Below are 16,389 nucleotides of genomic sequence, written 5' to 3'. Positions count from 1 at the left end.
CAGCAAGAGCTTGACTGGCTGGCACTTTCGGTGTGGGAGCAATCGTCCAACGTTCGTGATTTTTCGGGTTTTTTTGGAGTGGGTGCCCAGGTGCAGCTGGTGGTAAACGTCGACGCCCTGTTCGTCAGAAAAAGCCCGGAGCCCCAGTGTCTGTGGTGCTGTAGATGCGCTGCCAATGGCCGGTGATGAGCAGCAAGAGCTTGAGTGGCTGGCACTTTCGGTGTGGGAGCAATCGTCCGACGTTCATGATTTTTCGGGGTTTTTTTCAGTGGGCCCCCCAGGTGCAGCTGGTGGTAAACGTCGAAGCCCTGTTCGTGAGGGAAAGCCCGGAGCCCCGATGTCTGTGGTGCTGTAGATGCGCTGCCAATGGCCGGTGATGAGCAGCAAGAGCTTGACTGGCTGGCACTTTTGGTGTGGGAGCAATCGTCCGACATTCGTGATTTTTTGGGGTTTATTTTAGTGGGCGCCCAGACGCAGCTGGTGGTAAACGTCGAAGCCCTGCTCGTCAGGGAAAGCCCGGAGCCCCGATGTCTGTGGTGCTGTAGATGCGCTGCCAATGGCTGGTGAGGAGCAGCAGGAGCTTGACTGGCTGGCACTTTCGGTGTGGGAGCAATCGTCCGACGTTCGTGATTTTTCGGGTTTTTTTGGCGTGGGCGACCAGGTGCAGATGGTGGTAAACGTCGAAGCCCTGTTCGTCAGGGAAAGCCCGGAGCCCCGATGTCTGTGGTGCTGTAGATGCGCTGCCAATGGCCGGTGAGGAGTAGCAAGAGCTTGAGTTGCTGGCACTTTCGGTGTGGGAGCAATCGTCCAACGTTCGTGATTTTTCTTGGGTTTTTTTCCAATGGGCGCCCAGGTGCAGGTGGTGGTAAACGTCGAAGCCCTGTTCATCAGGGAAAGCCCGGAGCCCCGATGTCTGTGGTGCTGTAGATGCGCTGTCAATGGCCGGGGAGCAGCAGCAAGAGCTTGACTGGCTGGCACTTTCGGTGTGGGAGCAATCGTCCGATCTTCGTGATTTTTCGGGGTTTTTTTGGAGTGGGCGCCCAGGTGCAGCTGGTGGTAAACGTCGAAGCCCTGTTCGTGAGGGAAAGCCCGGAGCCCCGATGTCTGTGGTGCTGTAGATGCGCTGCCAATGGCCGGTGATGAGCAGCAAGTGCTTGACTGGCTGGCACTTTCGGTGTGGGAGCAATCGTCCGACGTTCGTGATTTTTCGGGTTTTTTTTTAGTGAGCGCTCAGGCGCAGCTAATGGTAAATGTCGAAGCACTGTTCGTCAGGGAAAGCCCAGTGCCCCGATGTCTGTGGCGCTGTAGATGCACTGCCAATGGCCGGGGAGCAGCAGCAAGAGCTTGACTGGCTGGCACGTTCGGTGTGCGAGCAATCGTCCGACATTCGTGATTTTTCGGGGTTTTTTTGGAGTGGGCGCCCAGGTGCAGCTGGTGGTAAACGTCGAAGCCCTGTTCGTCAGGGAAAGCCCGGAGCCCCGATGTCTGTGGTGCTGTAGATGCACTGCCAATGGCCGGGGAGGAGCAGCAAGAGCTTGACTGGCTGGCACTTTCGGTGTGGGAGCAATCGTCCAACGTTCGTGATTTTTCGGGTTTTTTTGGAGTGGGTGCCCAGGTGCAGCTGGTGGTAAACGTCGACGCCCTGTTCGTCAGGGAAAGCCCGGAGCCCCAGTGTCTGTGGTGCTGTAGATGCGCTGCCAATGGCCGGTGATGAGCAGCAAGAGTTTGAGTGGCTGGCACTTTCGGTGTGGGAGCAATCGTCCGACGTTCATGATTTTTCGGGGTTTTTTTCAGTGGGCCCCCCAGGTGCAGCTGGTGGTAAACGTCGAAGCCCTATTCGTCAGGGAAAGCCCGGAGCCCCGATGTCTGTGGTGCTGTAGATGCGCTGCCAATGGCCGGTGATGAGCAGCAAGAGCTTGACTGGCTGGCACGTTCGGTGTGCGAGCAATCGTCCGACATTCGTGATTTTTTGGGGTTTTTTTTAGTGGGCGCCCAGACGTAGCTGGTGGTAAACGTCGAAGCCCTGTTCGTCAGGGAAAGCCCGGAGCCCCGATGTCTGTGGTGCTGTAGATGCGCTGTCAATGGCCGGTGAGGAGCAGCAGGAGCTTGACTGGCTGACACTTTCGGTGTGGGAGCAATCGTCAGACGTTCGTGATTTTTCGGGTTTTTTTGGCGTGGGCGACCAGGTGCAGATGGTGGTAAACGTCGAAGCCCTGTTCGTCAGGGAAAGCCCGGAGCCCCGATGTCTGTGGTGCTGTAGATGCGCTGCCAATGGCCGGGGAGCAGCAGCAAGAGCTTGACTGGCTGGCACTTTCGGTGTGGGAGCAATCGTCCGACGTTCGTGATTTTTCGGGGTTTTTTTCAGTGGGCCCCCCAGGTGCAGCTGGTGGTAAACGTCGAAGCCCTGTTCGTGAGGGAAAGCCCGGAGCCCCGATGTCTGTGGTCCTGTAGATGCGCTGCCAATGGCCGCTGAGGAGCAGCAGGAGCTTGACTGGCTGGCACTTTTTATGTGGGAGCAATCGTACGACGTTCGTGATTTTTCGGGTATTTTTTTTAGTGAGCGCTCAGGCGCAGCTGGTGGTAAATGTCGAAGCACTGTTCGTCAGGGAAAGCCCAGAGCCCCGATGTCTGTGGCGCTGTAGATGCGCTGCCAATGGCCGGGGAGGAGCAGCAAGAGCTTGACTGGCTGGCATTTTCGGTGTGGGAGCAATCGTCCAACGTTCGTGATTTTTCGGGTTTTTTTGGAGTGGGTGCCCAGGTGCAGCTGGTGGTAAATGTCAAAGCCCTGTTAGTCAGGGAAATCCCGGAGCCCCGATGTCTGTGGTGCTGTAGATGCGCTGCCAATGGCCGGTGAGGTACAGCAAGAGCTTGACTGGCTGGCACTTTCGGTGTGGGAGCAATCGTCCGACGTTCGTGATTTTTCGGGGTTTTTTTTAGTAGGCGCACAGGCGCAGCTGGTGGTAAAAGTCGAAGCCCTGTTCGTCAGGGAAAGCCCGGAGCCCCGATGTCTGTGGTGCTGTAGATGCACTGCCAATGGCCGGTGAGGAGCAGCAGGAGCTTGACTGGCTGGCACTTTTTTTGTAAGAGCAATCGTCCGACGTTCGTGATTTTTCGGGTTTTTTTGGCGTGGGCGACCAGGTGCAGATGGTGGTAAACGTCGAAGCCCTGTTCGTCAGGGAAAGCCCGGAGCCCCGATGTCTGTGGTGCTGTAGATGCGCTGCTAATGGCCGGTGAGGAGTAGCAAGAGCTTGAGTTTCTGGCACTTTCGGTGTGGGAGCAATCGTCCAACGTTCGTGATTTTTCTTGGGTTTTTTTCCAATGGGCACCCAGGTGCAGGTGGTGGTAAACGTCGAAGCCCTGTTCGTCAGGGAAAGCCCGGAGCCCCGATGTCTGTGGTGCTGTAGATGCGCTGCCAATGGCCGGGGAGCAGCAGCAAGAGATTGACTGGCTGGCACTTTCGGTGTGGGAGCAATCGTCCGACGTTCATGATTTTTCGGGGTTTTTTTCAGTGGGCCCCCCAGGTGCAGCTGGTGGTAAACGTCGAAGCCCTGTTCGTGAGGGAAAGCCCGGAGCCCCGATGTCTGTGGTGCTGTAGATGCGCTGCCAATGGCCGGTGATGAGCAGCAAGAGCTTGACTGGCTGGCACTTTCGGTGTGGGAGCAATCGTCCGACATTCGTGATTTTTTGGGTTTTTTTTTAGTGGGCGCCCAGACGCAGCTGGTGGTAAACGTCGAAGCCCTGTTCGTCAGGGAAAGCCCGGAGCCCCGATGTCTGTGGTGCTGTAGATGCGCTGCCAACGGCCGGTGAGGAGCAGCAGGAGCTTGACTGGCTTGCACTTCTGGAGTGGGAGCAATCGACCGACGTTCGTGATTTTTCGGGATTTTTTGGAGAGGGCGACCAGGTGCAGCTGGTGGTAAACGTCGAAGCCCTGTTCGTCAGGGAAAGCCCGGAGCCCCGATGTCTGTGGTGCTGTAGATGCGCTGCCAATGGCCGGGGAGCAGCAGCAAGAGCTTGACTTGCTGGCACTTTCGGTGTGGGAGCAATCGTCCGACGTTCGTGATTTTTCGGGGTTTTTTTTAGTGGGCGCCCAGGCGCAGCTGGTGGTAAACGTCGAAGCCCTGTTCGTCAGGGAAAGCCCGGAGCCCCGATGTCTGTGGTGCTGTAGATGCGCTGCCAATGGCCGGTGATGAGCAGCAAGAGCTTGACTGGCTGGCACTTTTGGTGTGGGAGCAATCGTCCGACATTCGTGATTTTTTGGGGTTTTTTTTAGTGGGCGCCCAGACGTAGCTGGTGGTAAACGTCGAAGCCCTGTTCGTCAGGGAAAGCCCGGAGCCCCGATGTCTGTGGTGCTGTAGATGCGCTGTCAATGGCCGGTGAGGAGCAGCAGGAGCTTGACTGGCTGACACTTTCGGTGTGGGAGCAATCGTCAGACGTTCGTGATTTTTCGGGTTTTTTTGGCGTGGGCGACCAGGTGCAGATGGTGGTAAACGTCGAAGCCCTGTTCGTCAGGGAAAGCCCGGAGCCCTGATGTCTGTGGTGCTGTAGATGCGCTGCCAATGGCCGGGGAGCAGCAGCAAGAGCTTGACTGGCTGGCACTTTCGGTGTGGGAGCAATCGTCCGATCTTCGTGATTTTTCGGGGTTTTTTTGGAGTGGGGGCCCAGGTGCAGCTGGTGGTAAACGTCGAAGCCCTGTTCGTCAGGGAAAGCCCGGAGCCCCGATGTCTGTGGTGCTGTAGATGCGCTGCCAATGGCCGCTGAGGAGCAGCAGGAGCTTGACTGGCTGGCACTTCTTGTGTGGGAGCAATCGTCCGACGTTCGTGATTTTTCGGGGTTTTTTTCAGTGGGCCCCCCAGGTGCAGCTGGTGGTAAACGTCGAAGCCCTGTTCGTGAGGGAAAGCCCGGAGCCCCGATGTCTGTGGTCCTGTAGATGCGCTGCCAATGGCCGCTGAGGAGCAGCAGGAGCTTGACTGGCTGGCACTTTTTATGTGGGAGCAATCGTACGACGTTCGTGATTTTTCGGGTATTTTTTTTAGTGAGCGCTCAGGCGCAGCTGGTGGTAAATGTCGAAGCACTGTTCGTCAGGGAAAGCCCAGAGCCCCGATGTCTGTGGCGCTGTAGATGCGCTGCCAATGGCCGGGGAGGAGCAGCAAGAGCTTGACTGGCTGGCATTTTCGGTGTGGGAGCAATCGTCCAACGTTCGTGATTTTTCGGGTTTTTTTGGAGTGGGTGCCCAGGTGCAGCTGGTGGTAAATGTCAAAGCCCTGTTCGTCAGGGAAATCCCGGAGCCCCGATGTCTGTGGTGCTGTAGATGCGCTGCCAATGGCCGGTGAGGTACAGCAAGAGCTTGACTGGCTGGCACTTTCGGTGTGGGAGCAATCGTCCGACGTTCGTGATTTTTCGGGGTTTTTTTTAGTAGGCGCACAGGCGCAGCTGGTGGTAAACGTCGAAGCCCTGTTCGTGAGGGAAAGCCCGGAGCCCCGATGTCTGTGGTGCTGTAGATGCGCTGCCAATGGCCAATGAGGAGCAGCAGGAGCTTGACTGGCTGGCACTTTCGGTGTGGGAGCAATTATCCGACGTTCGTGATTTTTCGGGTTTTTTTGGAGTGGGCGCCCAGGTGCAGCTGGTGGTAAACGTCGAAACCCTGTTCGTGAGGGAAAGCCCGGAGCCCCAGTGTCTGTGGTGCTGTAGATGCGCTGCCAATGGCCGGTGATGAGCAGCAAGAGCTTGACTGGCTGGCACTTTTTGTGTGGGAGCAATCGTCCGACATTCGTGATTTTTTGGGGATTTTTTTAGTGGGCGCCCAGACGCAGCTGGTGGTAAACGTCGAAGCCCTGTTCGTCAGGGAAAGCCCGGAGCCCCGATGTCTGTGGTGCTGTAGATGCGCTGCCAATGGCCGGTGAGGAGCAGCAGGAGCTTGACTGGCTGGCACTTTTTTTGTAAGAGCAATCGTCCGACGTTCGTGATTTTTCGGGTTTTTTTGGCGTGGGCGACCAGGTGCAGATGGTGGTAAACGTCGAAGCCCTGTTCGTCAGGGAAAGCCCGGAGCCCCGATGTCTGTGGTGCTGTAGATGCGCTGCTAATGGCCGGTGAGGAGTAGCAAGAGCTTGAGTTTCTGGCACTTTCGGTGTGGGAGCAATCGTCCAACGTTCGTGATTTTTCTTGGGTTTTTTTCCAATGGGCACCCAGGTGCAGGTGGTGGTAAACGTCGAAGCCCTGTTCGTCAGGGAAAGCCCGGAGCCCCGATGTCTGTGGTGCTGTAGATGCGCTGCCAATGGCCGGGGAGCAGCAGCAAGAGATTGACTGGCTGGCACTTTCGGTGTGGGAGCAATCGTCCGATCTTCGTGATTTTTCGGGGTTTTTTTGGAGTGGGGGCCCAGGTGCAGCTGGTGGTAAACGTCGAAGCCCTGTTCATGAGGGAAAGCCCGGAGCCCCGATGTCTGTGGTGCTGTAGATGCGCTGCCAATGGCCGGTGAGGAGTAGCAAGAGCTTGACTGGCTGGCACTTTTTGTGTGGGAGCAATCGTCCAACGTTCGTGGTTTTTCTTGGGTTTTTTTCCAATGGGCGCCCAGGTGCAGGTGGTTGTAAACGTCGAAGCCCTGTTCGTCAGGGAAAGCCCGGAGCCCCGATGTCTGTGGTGCTGTAGATGCGCTGTCAATGGCCGGTGAGGAGCAGCAGGAGCTTGACTGGCTGACACTTTCGGTGTGGGAGCAATCGTCAGACGTTCGTGATTTTTCGGGTTTTTTTTGGCGTGGGCGACCAGGTGCAGATGGTGGTAAACGTCGAAGCCCTGTTCGTCAGGGAAAGCCCGGAGCCCTGATGTCTGTGGTGCTGTAGATGCGCTGCCAATGGCCGGGGAGCAGCAGCAAGAGCTTGACTGGCTGGCACTTTCGGTGTGGGAGCAATCGTCCGATCTTCGTGATTTTTCGGGGTTTTTTTGGAGTGGGGGCCCAGGTGCAGCTGGTGGTAAACGTCGAAGCCCTGTTCGTCAGGGAAAGCCCGGAGCCCCGATGTCTGTGGTGCTGTAGATGCGCTGCCAATGGCCGCTGAGGAGCAGCAGGAGCTTGACTGGCTGGCACTTCTTGTGTGGGAGCAATCGTCCGACGTTCGTGATTTTTCGGGGTTTTTTTCAGTGGGCCCCCCAGGTGCAGCTGGTGGTAAACGTCGAAGCCCTGTTCGTGAGGGAAAGCCCGGAGCCCCGATGTCTGTGGTCCTGTAGATGCGCTGCCAATGGCCGCTGAGGAGCAGCAGGAGCTTGACTGGCTGGCACTTTTTATGTGGGAGCAATCGTACGACGTTCGTGATTTTTCGGGTATTTTTTTTAGTGAGCGCTCAGGCGCAGCTGGTGGTAAATGTCGAAGCACTGTTCGTCAGGGAAAGCCCAGAGCCCCGATGTCTGTGGCGCTGTAGATGCGCTGCCAATGGCCGGGGAGGAGCAGCAAGAGCTTGACTGGCTGGCATTTTCGGTGTGGGAGCAATCGTCCAACGTTCGTGATTTTTCGGGTTTTTTTGGAGTGGGTGCCCAGGTGCAGCTGGTGGTAAATGTCAAAGCCCTGTTCGTCAGGGAAATCCCGGAGCCCCGATGTCTGTGGTGCTGTAGATGCGCTGCCAATGGCCGGTGAGGTACAGCAAGAGCTTGACTGGCTGGCACTTTCGGTGTGGGAGCAATCGTCCGACGTTCGTGATTTTTCGGGGTTTTTTTTAGTAGGCGCACAGGCGCAGCTGGTGGTAAACGTCGAAGCCCTGTTCGTGAGGGAAAGCCCGGAGCCCCGATGTCTGTGGTGCTGTAGATGCGCTGCCAATGGCCAATGAGGAGCAGCAGGAGCTTGACTGGCTGGCACTTTCGGTGTGGGAGCAATTATCCGACGTTCGTGATTTTTCGGGTTTTTTTGGAGTGGGCGCCCAGGTGCAGCTGGTGGTAAACGTCGAAACCCTGTTCGTGAGGGAAAGCCCGGAGCCCCAGTGTCTGTGGTGCTGTAGATGCGCTGCCAATGGCCGGTGATGAGCAGCAAGAGCTTGACTGGCTGGCACTTTTTGTGTGGGAGCAATCGTCCGACATTCGTGATTTTTTGGGGATTTTTTTAGTGGGCGCCCAGACGCAGCTGGTGGTAAACGTCGAAGCCCTGTTCGTCAGGGAAAGCCCGGAGCCCCGATGTCTGTGGTGCTGTAGATGCGCTGCCAATGGCCGGTGAGGAGCAGCAGGAGCTTGACTGGCTGGCACTTTTTTTGTAAGAGCAATCGTCCGACGTTCGTGATTTTTCGGGTTTTTTTGGCGTGGGCGACCAGGTGCAGATGGTGGTAAACGTCGAAGCCCTGTTCGTCAGGGAAAGCCCGGAGCCCCGATGTCTGTGGTGCTGTAGATGCGCTGCTAATGGCCGGTGAGGAGTAGCAAGAGCTTGAGTTTCTGGCACTTTCGGTGTGGGAGCAATCGTCCAACGTTCGTGATTTTTCTTGGGTTTTTTTCCAATGGGCACCCAGGTGCAGGTGGTGGTAAACGTCGAAGCCCTGTTCGTCAGGGAAAGCCCGGAGCCCCGATGTCTGTGGTGCTGTAGATGCGCTGCCAATGGCCGGGGAGCAGCAGCAAGAGATTGACTGGCTGGCACTTTCGGTGTGGGAGCAATCGTCCGATCTTCGTGATTTTTCGGGGTTTTTTTGGAGTGGGGGCCCAGGTGCAGCTGGTGGTAAACGTCGAAGCCCTGTTCATGAGGGAAAGCCCGGAGCCCCGATGTCTGTGGTGCTGTAGATGCGCTGCCAATGGCCGGTGAGGAGTAGCAAGAGCTTGACTGGCTGGCACTTTTTGTGTGGGAGCAATCGTCCAACGTTCGTGGTTTTTCTTGGGTTTTTTTCCAATGGGCGCCCAGGTGCAGGTGGTTGTAAACGTCGAAGCCCTGTTCGTCAGGGAAAGCCCGGAGCCCCGATGTCTGTGGTGCTGTAGATGCACTGCCAATGGCCGGGGAGCAGCAGCAAGAGCTTGACTGGCTTGCACTTTCGGAGTGGGAGCAATCGTCCGACGTTCGTGATTTTTCGGGATTTTTTGGAGTGGGCGCCCAGGTGCAGCTGGTGGTAAACGTCGAAGCCCTGTTCGTCAGGGAAAGCCCGGAGCCCCGATGTCTGTGGTGCTGTAGATGCGCTGCCAATGGCCGGTGATGAGCAGCAAGTGCTTGACTGGCTGGCACTTTCGGTGTGGGAGCAATCGTCCGACGTTCGTGATTTTTCGGGTTTCTTTTTAGTGAGCGCTCAGGCGCTGCTGGTGGTAAATGTCGAAGCACTGTTCGTCAGGGAAAGCCCAGTGCCCCGATGTCTGTGGCGCTGTAGATGCGCTGCCAATGGCCGGGGAGCAGCAGCAAGAGCTTGACTGGCTGGCACGTTCGGTGTGGGAGCAATCGTCCGACATTCGTGATTTTTCGGGGTTTTTTTGGAGTGGGCGCCCAGGTGCAGCTGGTGGTAAACGTCGAAGTCCTGTTCGTCAGGGAAAGCCCGGAGCCCCGATGTCTGTGGTGCTGTAGATGCGCTGCCAGTGGCCGGTGATGAGGAGCAAGAGCTTGAGTTGCTGGCACTTTCGGTGTGGGAGCAATCGTCCAACGTTCGTGATTTTCTTGGGTTTCTTTCCAATGGGCGCCCAGGTGCAGCTGGTGGTAAACGTCGAAGCCCTGTTCGTCAGGGAAAGCCCGGAGCCCCAGTGTCTGTGGAGCTGTAGATGCGCTGCCAATGGCCGGTGATGAGCAGCAAGAGCTTGACTGGCTGGCACTTTTTGTGTGGGAGCAATCGTCCGACATTCGTGATTTTTTGGGGTTTTTTTTAGTGGGCGCCCAGACGCAGCTGGTGGTAAACGTCGAAGCCCTGTTCGTCAGGGAAAGCCCGGAGCCCCGATGTCTGTGGTGCTGTAGATGCGCTGCCAATGGCCGGTGAGGAGCAGCAGGAGCTTGACTGGCTGGCACTTTCGGTGTGGGAGCAATCGTCCGACGTTCGTGATTTTTCGGGTTTTTTTGGCATGGGCGACCAGGTGCAGATGGTGGTAAACGTCGAAGCCCTGTTCGTCAGGGAAAGCCCGGAGCCCCGATGTCTGTGGTGCTGTAGATGGGCTGCCAATGGCCGGTGAGGACTAGCAAGAGCTTGAGTTGCTGGCACTTTCGGTGTGGGAGCAATCGTCCAACGTTCGTGATTTTTAGGGATTTTTTGGAGTGGGCGCCCAGGCGCAGGTGGTGGTAATTGTCGAAGCCCTGTTCGTCAGGGAAAGCCCGGAGCCCCGATGTCTGTGGCGCTGTAGATGCGCTGCCAATGGCCGGGGAGCAGCAGCAAGAGCTTGACTGGCTGGCACGTTCGGTGTGGGAGCAATCGTCCGACATTCGTGATTTTTCGGGGTTTTTTTGGAGTGGGCGCCCAGGTGCAGCTGGTGGTAAACGTCGAAGCCCTGTTCGTGAGGGAAAGCCCGGAGCCCCGATGTCTGTGGTGCTGTAGATGCGCTGCCAATGGCCGCTGAGGAGCAGCAGCAAGAGCTTGACTGGCTGGCACTTTTTATGTGGGAGCAATCGTACGACGTTCGTGATTTTTCGGGTTTTTTTTTAGTGAGCGCTCAGGCGCAGCTGGTGGTAAATGTCGAAGCCCTGTTCGTCAGGGAAAGCCCAGAGCCCCGATGTCTGTGGCGCTGTAGATGCGCTGCCAATGGCCGGTGAGGAGCAGCAAGAGCTTGACTGGCTGGCATTTTCGGAGTGGGAGCAATCGTCCGACGTTCGTGATTTTTAGGGATTTTTTGGAGTGGGCGCCCAGGTGCAGCTGGTGGTAAATGTCAAAGCCCTGTTCGTCAGGGAAATCCCGGAGCCCCGATGTCTGTGGTGCTGTAGATGCGCTGCCAATGGCCGGTGAGGTACAGCAAGAGCTTGACTGGCTGGCACTTTCGGTGTGGGAGCAATCGTCCGACGTTCGTGATTTTTCGGGGTTTTTTTTAGTGGGCACCCAGGCGCAGCTGGTGGTAAACGTCGAAGCCCTGTTCGTCAGGGAAAGCCCGGAGCCCCAGTGTCTGTGGTGCTGTAGATGCGCTGCTAATGGCCGGTGAGGAGTAGCAAGAGCTTGAGTTGCTGGCACTTTCGGTGTGGGAGCAATCGTCCAACGTTCGTGATTTTTCTTGGGTTTTTTTCCAATGGGCACCCAGGTGCAGGTGGTGGTAAACGTCGAAGCCCTGTTCGTCAGGGAAAGCCCGGAGCCCCGATGTCTGTGGTGCTGTAGATGCGCTGCCAATGGCCGGGGTGCAGCAGCAAGAGATTGACTGGCTGGCACTTTCGGTGTGGGAGCAATCGTCCGATCTTCGTGATTTTTCGGGGTTTTTTTGGAGTGGGGGCCCAGGTGCAGCTGGTGGTAAACGTCGAAGCCCTGTTCGTCAGGGAAAGCCCGGAGCCCCGATGTCTGTGGTGCTGTAGATGCGCTGCCAATGGCCGCTGAGGAGCAGCAGGAGCTTGACTGGCTTGCACTTCTTGTGTGGGAGCAATCGTCCGACGTTCGTGATTTTTCGGGTTTTTTTGGCGTGGGCGACCAGGTGTAGCTGGTGGTAAATATCGAAGCCCTGTTCGTCAGGGAAAGCCCGGAGCCCCGATGTCTGTGGTGCTGTAGATGCGCTGCCAATGGCCGGTGGTGAGCAGCAAGAGCTTGAGTTGCTGGCACTTTCGGAGTGGGAGCAATCGACCGACGTTCGTGATTTTTCTGGTTTTTTTGGAGTGGGCGCCCAGGTGCAGGTGGTGGTAAATGTCAAAGCCCTGTTCGTCAGGGAAAGCCCGGAGCCCCGATGTCTGTGGTGCTGTAGATGCGCTGCCAATGGCCGGTGAGGAGCAGCAAGAGCTTGAGTTGCTGGCATTTTCGGTGTGGGAGCAATCGTCCGACGTTCGTGATTTTTTTGGGTTTTTTTCCAATGGGCGCCCAGGTACAGCTGGTGGTAAACGTCGAAGCCCTGTTCGTCAGGGAAAGCCCGGAGCCCCGATGTCTGTGGTGCTGTAGATGCGCTGCCAATGGCCGCTGAGGAGCAGCAGGAGCTTGACTGGCTGACACTTTTTGTGTGGCAGCAATCGTCAGACGTTCATGATTTTTCGGGGTTTTTTTCAGTGGGCCCCCCAGGTGCAGCTGGTGGTAAACGTCGAAGCCCTGTTCATCAGGGAAAGCCCGGAGCCCCGATGTCTGTGGTGCTGTAGATGCGCTGCCAATGGCCGGTGATGAGCAGCAAGAGCTTGACTGGCTGGCACTTTTTGTGTGGGAGCAATCGTCCAACATTCGTGATTTTTTGGGGTTTTTTTTTTAGTGGGCCCCCCAGGTGCAGCTGGTGGTAAACGTCGAAGCCCTGTTCGTCAGGGAAAGCCCGGAGCCCCGATGTCTGTGGTGCTGTAGATGCGCTGCCAATGGCCGCTGAGGAGCAGCAGGAGCTTGACTGGCTGGCACTTTCGGTGTGGGAGCAATCGTCTAACGTTCGTGATTTTTCTTGGGTTTTTTTCCAATGGGCGCCCAGACGCAGCTGGTGGTAAACGTCGAAGCCCTGTTCGTCAGGGAAAGCCCGGAGCCCCGATGTCTGTGGTGCTGTAGATGCACTGCCAATGGCCGGGGAGCAGCAGCAAGAGCTTGACTGGCTGGCACTTTCGGTGTGGGAGCAATCGTCCGATCTTCGTGATTTTTCGGGTTTTTTTTGGAGTGGGCGACCAGGTGCAGCTGGTGGTAAACGTCGAAGCCCTGTTCGTCAGGGAAAGCCCGGAGCCCCGATGTCTGTGGTGCTGTAGATGCGCTGCCAATGGCCGGTGATGAGCAGCAAGAGCTTGAGTGGCTGGCACTTTCGGAGTGGGAGCAATCTACCGACGTTCGTGATTTTTCTGGTTTTTTTGGAGTGGGCGCCCAGGTGCAGGTGGTGGTAAATGTCAAAGCCCTGTTCGTCAGGGAAAGCCCGGAGCCCCGATGTCTGTGGTGCTGTAGATGCGCTGCCAATGGCCGGTGAGGAGCAGCAAGAGCTTGAGTTGCTGGCATTTTCGGTGTGGGAGCAATCGTCCGACGTTCGTGATTTTTCTTGGGTTTTTTTCCAATGGGCGCCCAGGTACAGCTGGTGGTAAACGTCGAAGCCCTGTTCGTCAGGGAAAGCCCGGAGCCCCGATGTCTGTGGTGCTGTAGATGCGCTGCCAATGGCCGCTGAGGAGCAGCAGGAGCTTGACTGGCTGACACTTTTTGTGTGGCAGCAATCGTCAGACGTTCATGATTTTTCGGGGTTTTTTTCAGTGGGCCCCCCAGGTGCAGCTGGTGGTAAACGTCGAAGCCCTGTTCATCAGGGAAAGCCCGGAGCCCCGATGTCTGTGGTGCTGTAGATGCGCTGCCAATGGCCGGTGATGAGCAGCAAGAGCTTGACTGGCTGGCACTTTTTGTGTGGGAGCAATCGTCCAACATTCGTGATTTTTTGGGGTTTTTTTTTTAGTGGGCCCCCCAGGTGCAGCTGGTGGTAAACGTCGAAGCCCTGTTCGTCAGGGAAAGCCCGGAGCCCCGATGTCTGTGGTGCTGTAGATGCGCTGCCAATGGCCGCTGAGGAGCAGCAGGAGCTTGACTGGCTGGCACTTTCGGTGTGGGAGCAATCGTCTAACGTTCGTGATTTTTCTTGGGTTTTTTTCCAATGGGCGCCCAGACGCAGCTGGTGGTAAACGTCGAAGCCCTGTTCGTCAGGGAAAGCCCGGAGCCCCGATGTCTGTGGTGCTGTAGATGCACTGCCAATGGCCGGGGAGCAGCAGCAAGAGCTTGACTGGCTGGCACTTTCGGTGTGGGAGCAATCGTCCGACGTTTGTGATTTTTCTTGGGTTTTTTTCCAATGGGCGCCCAGGTACAGCTGGTGGTAAACGTCGAAGCCCTGTTCGTCAGGGAAAGCCCGGAGCCCCGATGTCTGTGGTGCTGTAGATGCGCTGCCAATGGCCGCTGAGGAGCAGCAGGAGCTTGACTGGCTGACACTTTTTGTGTGGCAGCAATCGTCAGACGTTCATGATTTTTCGGGGTTTTTTTCAGTGGGCCCCCCAGGTGCAGCTGGTGGTAAACGTCGAAGCCCTGTTCATCAGGGAAAGCCCGGAGCCCCGATGTCTGTGGTGCTGTAGATGCGCTGCCAATGGCCGGTGAGGAGCAGCAAGAGCTTGACTGGCTGGCACTTTTTGTGTGGGAGCAATCGTCCAACATTCGTGATTTTTTGGGGTTTTTTTTTTAGTGGGCCCCCCAGGTGCAGCTGGTGGTAAACGTCGAAGCCCTGTTCGTCAGGGAAAGCCCGGAGCCCCGATGTCTGTGGTGCTGTAGATGCGCTGTCAATGGCCGGTGAGGAGCAGCAGGAGCTTGACTGGCTGACACTTTCGGTGTGGGAGCAATCGTCAGACGTTCGTGATTTTTCGGGTTTTTTTGGCGTGGGCGACCAGGTGCAGATGGTGGTAAACGTCGAAGCCCTGTTCGTCAGGGAAAGCCCGGAGCCCTGATGTCTGTGGTGCTGTAGATGCGCTGCCAATGGCCGGGGAGCAGCAGCAAGAGCTTGACTGGCTGGCACTTTCGGTGTGGGAGCAATCGTCCGATCTTCGTGATTTTTCGGGGTTTTTTTGGAGTGGGGGCCCAGGTGCAGCTGGTGGTAAACGTCGAAGCCCTGTTCGTCAGGGAAAGCCCGGAGCCCCGATGTCTGTGGTGCTGTAGATGCGCTGCCAATGGCCGCTGAGGAGCAGCAGGAGCTTGACTGGCTGGCACTTCTTGTGTGGGAGCAATCGTCCGACGTTCGTGATTTTTCGGGGTTTTTTTCAGTGGGCCCCCCAGGTGCAGCTGGTGGTAAACGTCGAAGCCCTGTTCGTGAGGGAAAGCCCGGAGCCCCGATGTCTGTGGTCCTGTAGATGCGCTGCCAATGGCCGCTGAGGAGCAGCAGGAGCTTGACTGGCTGGCACTTTTTATGTGGGAGCAATCGTACGACGTTCGTGATTTTTCGGGTATTTTTTTTAGTGAGCGCTCAGGCGCAGCTGGTGGTAAATGTCGAAGCACTGTTCGTCAGGGAAAGCCCAGAGCCCCGATGTCTGTGGCGCTGTAGATGCGCTGCCAATGGCCGGGGAGGAGCAGCAAGAGCTTGACTGGCTGGCACGTTCGGTGTGGGAGCAATCGTCCAACGTTCGTGATTTTTCGGGTTTTTTTGGAGTGGGTGCCCAGGTGCAGCTGGTGGTAAATGTCAAAGCCCTGTTCGTCAGGGAAATCCCGGAGCCCCGATGTCTGTGGTGCTGTAGATGCGCTGCCAATGGCCGGTGAGGTACAGCAAGAGCTTGACTGGCTGGCACTTTCGGTGTGGGAGCAATCGTCCGACGTTCGTGATTTTTCGGGGTTTTTTTTAGTAGGCGCACAGGCGCAGCTGGTGGTAAACGTCGAAGCCCTGTTCGTGAGGGAAAGCCCGGAGCCCCGATGTCTGTGGTGCTGTAGATGCGCTGCCAATGGCCAATGAGGAGCAGCAGGAGCTTGACTGGCTGGCACTTTCGGTGTGGGAGCAATCATCCGACGTTCGTGATTTTTCGGGTTTTTTTGGAGTGGGCGCCCAGGTGCAGCTGGTGGTAAACGTCGAAACCCTGTTCGTGAGGGAAAGCCCGGAGCCCCAGTGTCTGTGGTGCTGTAGATGCGCTGCCAATGGCCGGTGATGAGCAGCAAGAGCTTGACTGGCTGGCACTTTTTGTGTGGGAGCAATCGTCCGACATTCGTGATTTTTTGGGGATTTTTTTAGTGGGCGCCCAGACGCAGCTGGTGGTAAACGTCGAAGCCCTGTTCGTCAGGGAAAGCCCGGAGCCCCGATGTCTGTGGTGCTGTAGATGCGCTGCCAATGGCCGGTGAGGAGCAGCAGGAGCTTGACTGGCTGGCACTTTTTTTGTAAGAGCAATCGTCCGACGTTCGTGATTTTTCGGGTTTTTTTGGCGTGGGCGACCAGGTGCAGATGGTGGTAAACGTCGAAGCCCTGTTCGTCAGGGAAAGCCCGGAGCCCCGATGTCTGTGGTGCTGTAGATGCGCTGCTAATGGCCGGTGAGGAGTAGCAAGAGCTTGAGTTTCTGGCACTTTCGGTGTGGGAGCAATCGTCCAACGTTCGTGATTTTTCTTGGGTTTTTTTCCAATGGGCACCCAGGTGCAGGTGGTGGTAAACGTCGAAGCCCTGTTCGTCAGGGAAAGCCCGGAGCCCCGATGTCTGTGGTGCTGTAGATGCGCTGCCAATGGCCGGGGAGCAGCAGCAAGAGATTGACTGGCTGGCACTTTCGGTGTGGGAGCAATCGTCCGATCTTCGTGATTTTTCGGGGTTTTTTTGGAGTGGGGGCCCAGGTGCAGCTGGTGGTAAATGTCGAAGCCCTGTTCATGAGGGAAAGCCCGGAGCCCCGATGTCTGTGGTGCTGTAGATGCGCTGCC

This window comes from Chlamydotis macqueenii, chromosome W (genome assembly GCF_036417535.1).
Source record: "Chlamydotis macqueenii isolate bChlMac1 chromosome W, bChlMac1.mat, whole genome shotgun sequence".
In the NCBI taxonomy this organism is placed as follows: Eukaryota; Metazoa; Chordata; class Aves; order Otidiformes; family Otididae; genus Chlamydotis; species Chlamydotis macqueenii.
This window is presented reverse-complemented; position numbering follows the sequence as displayed.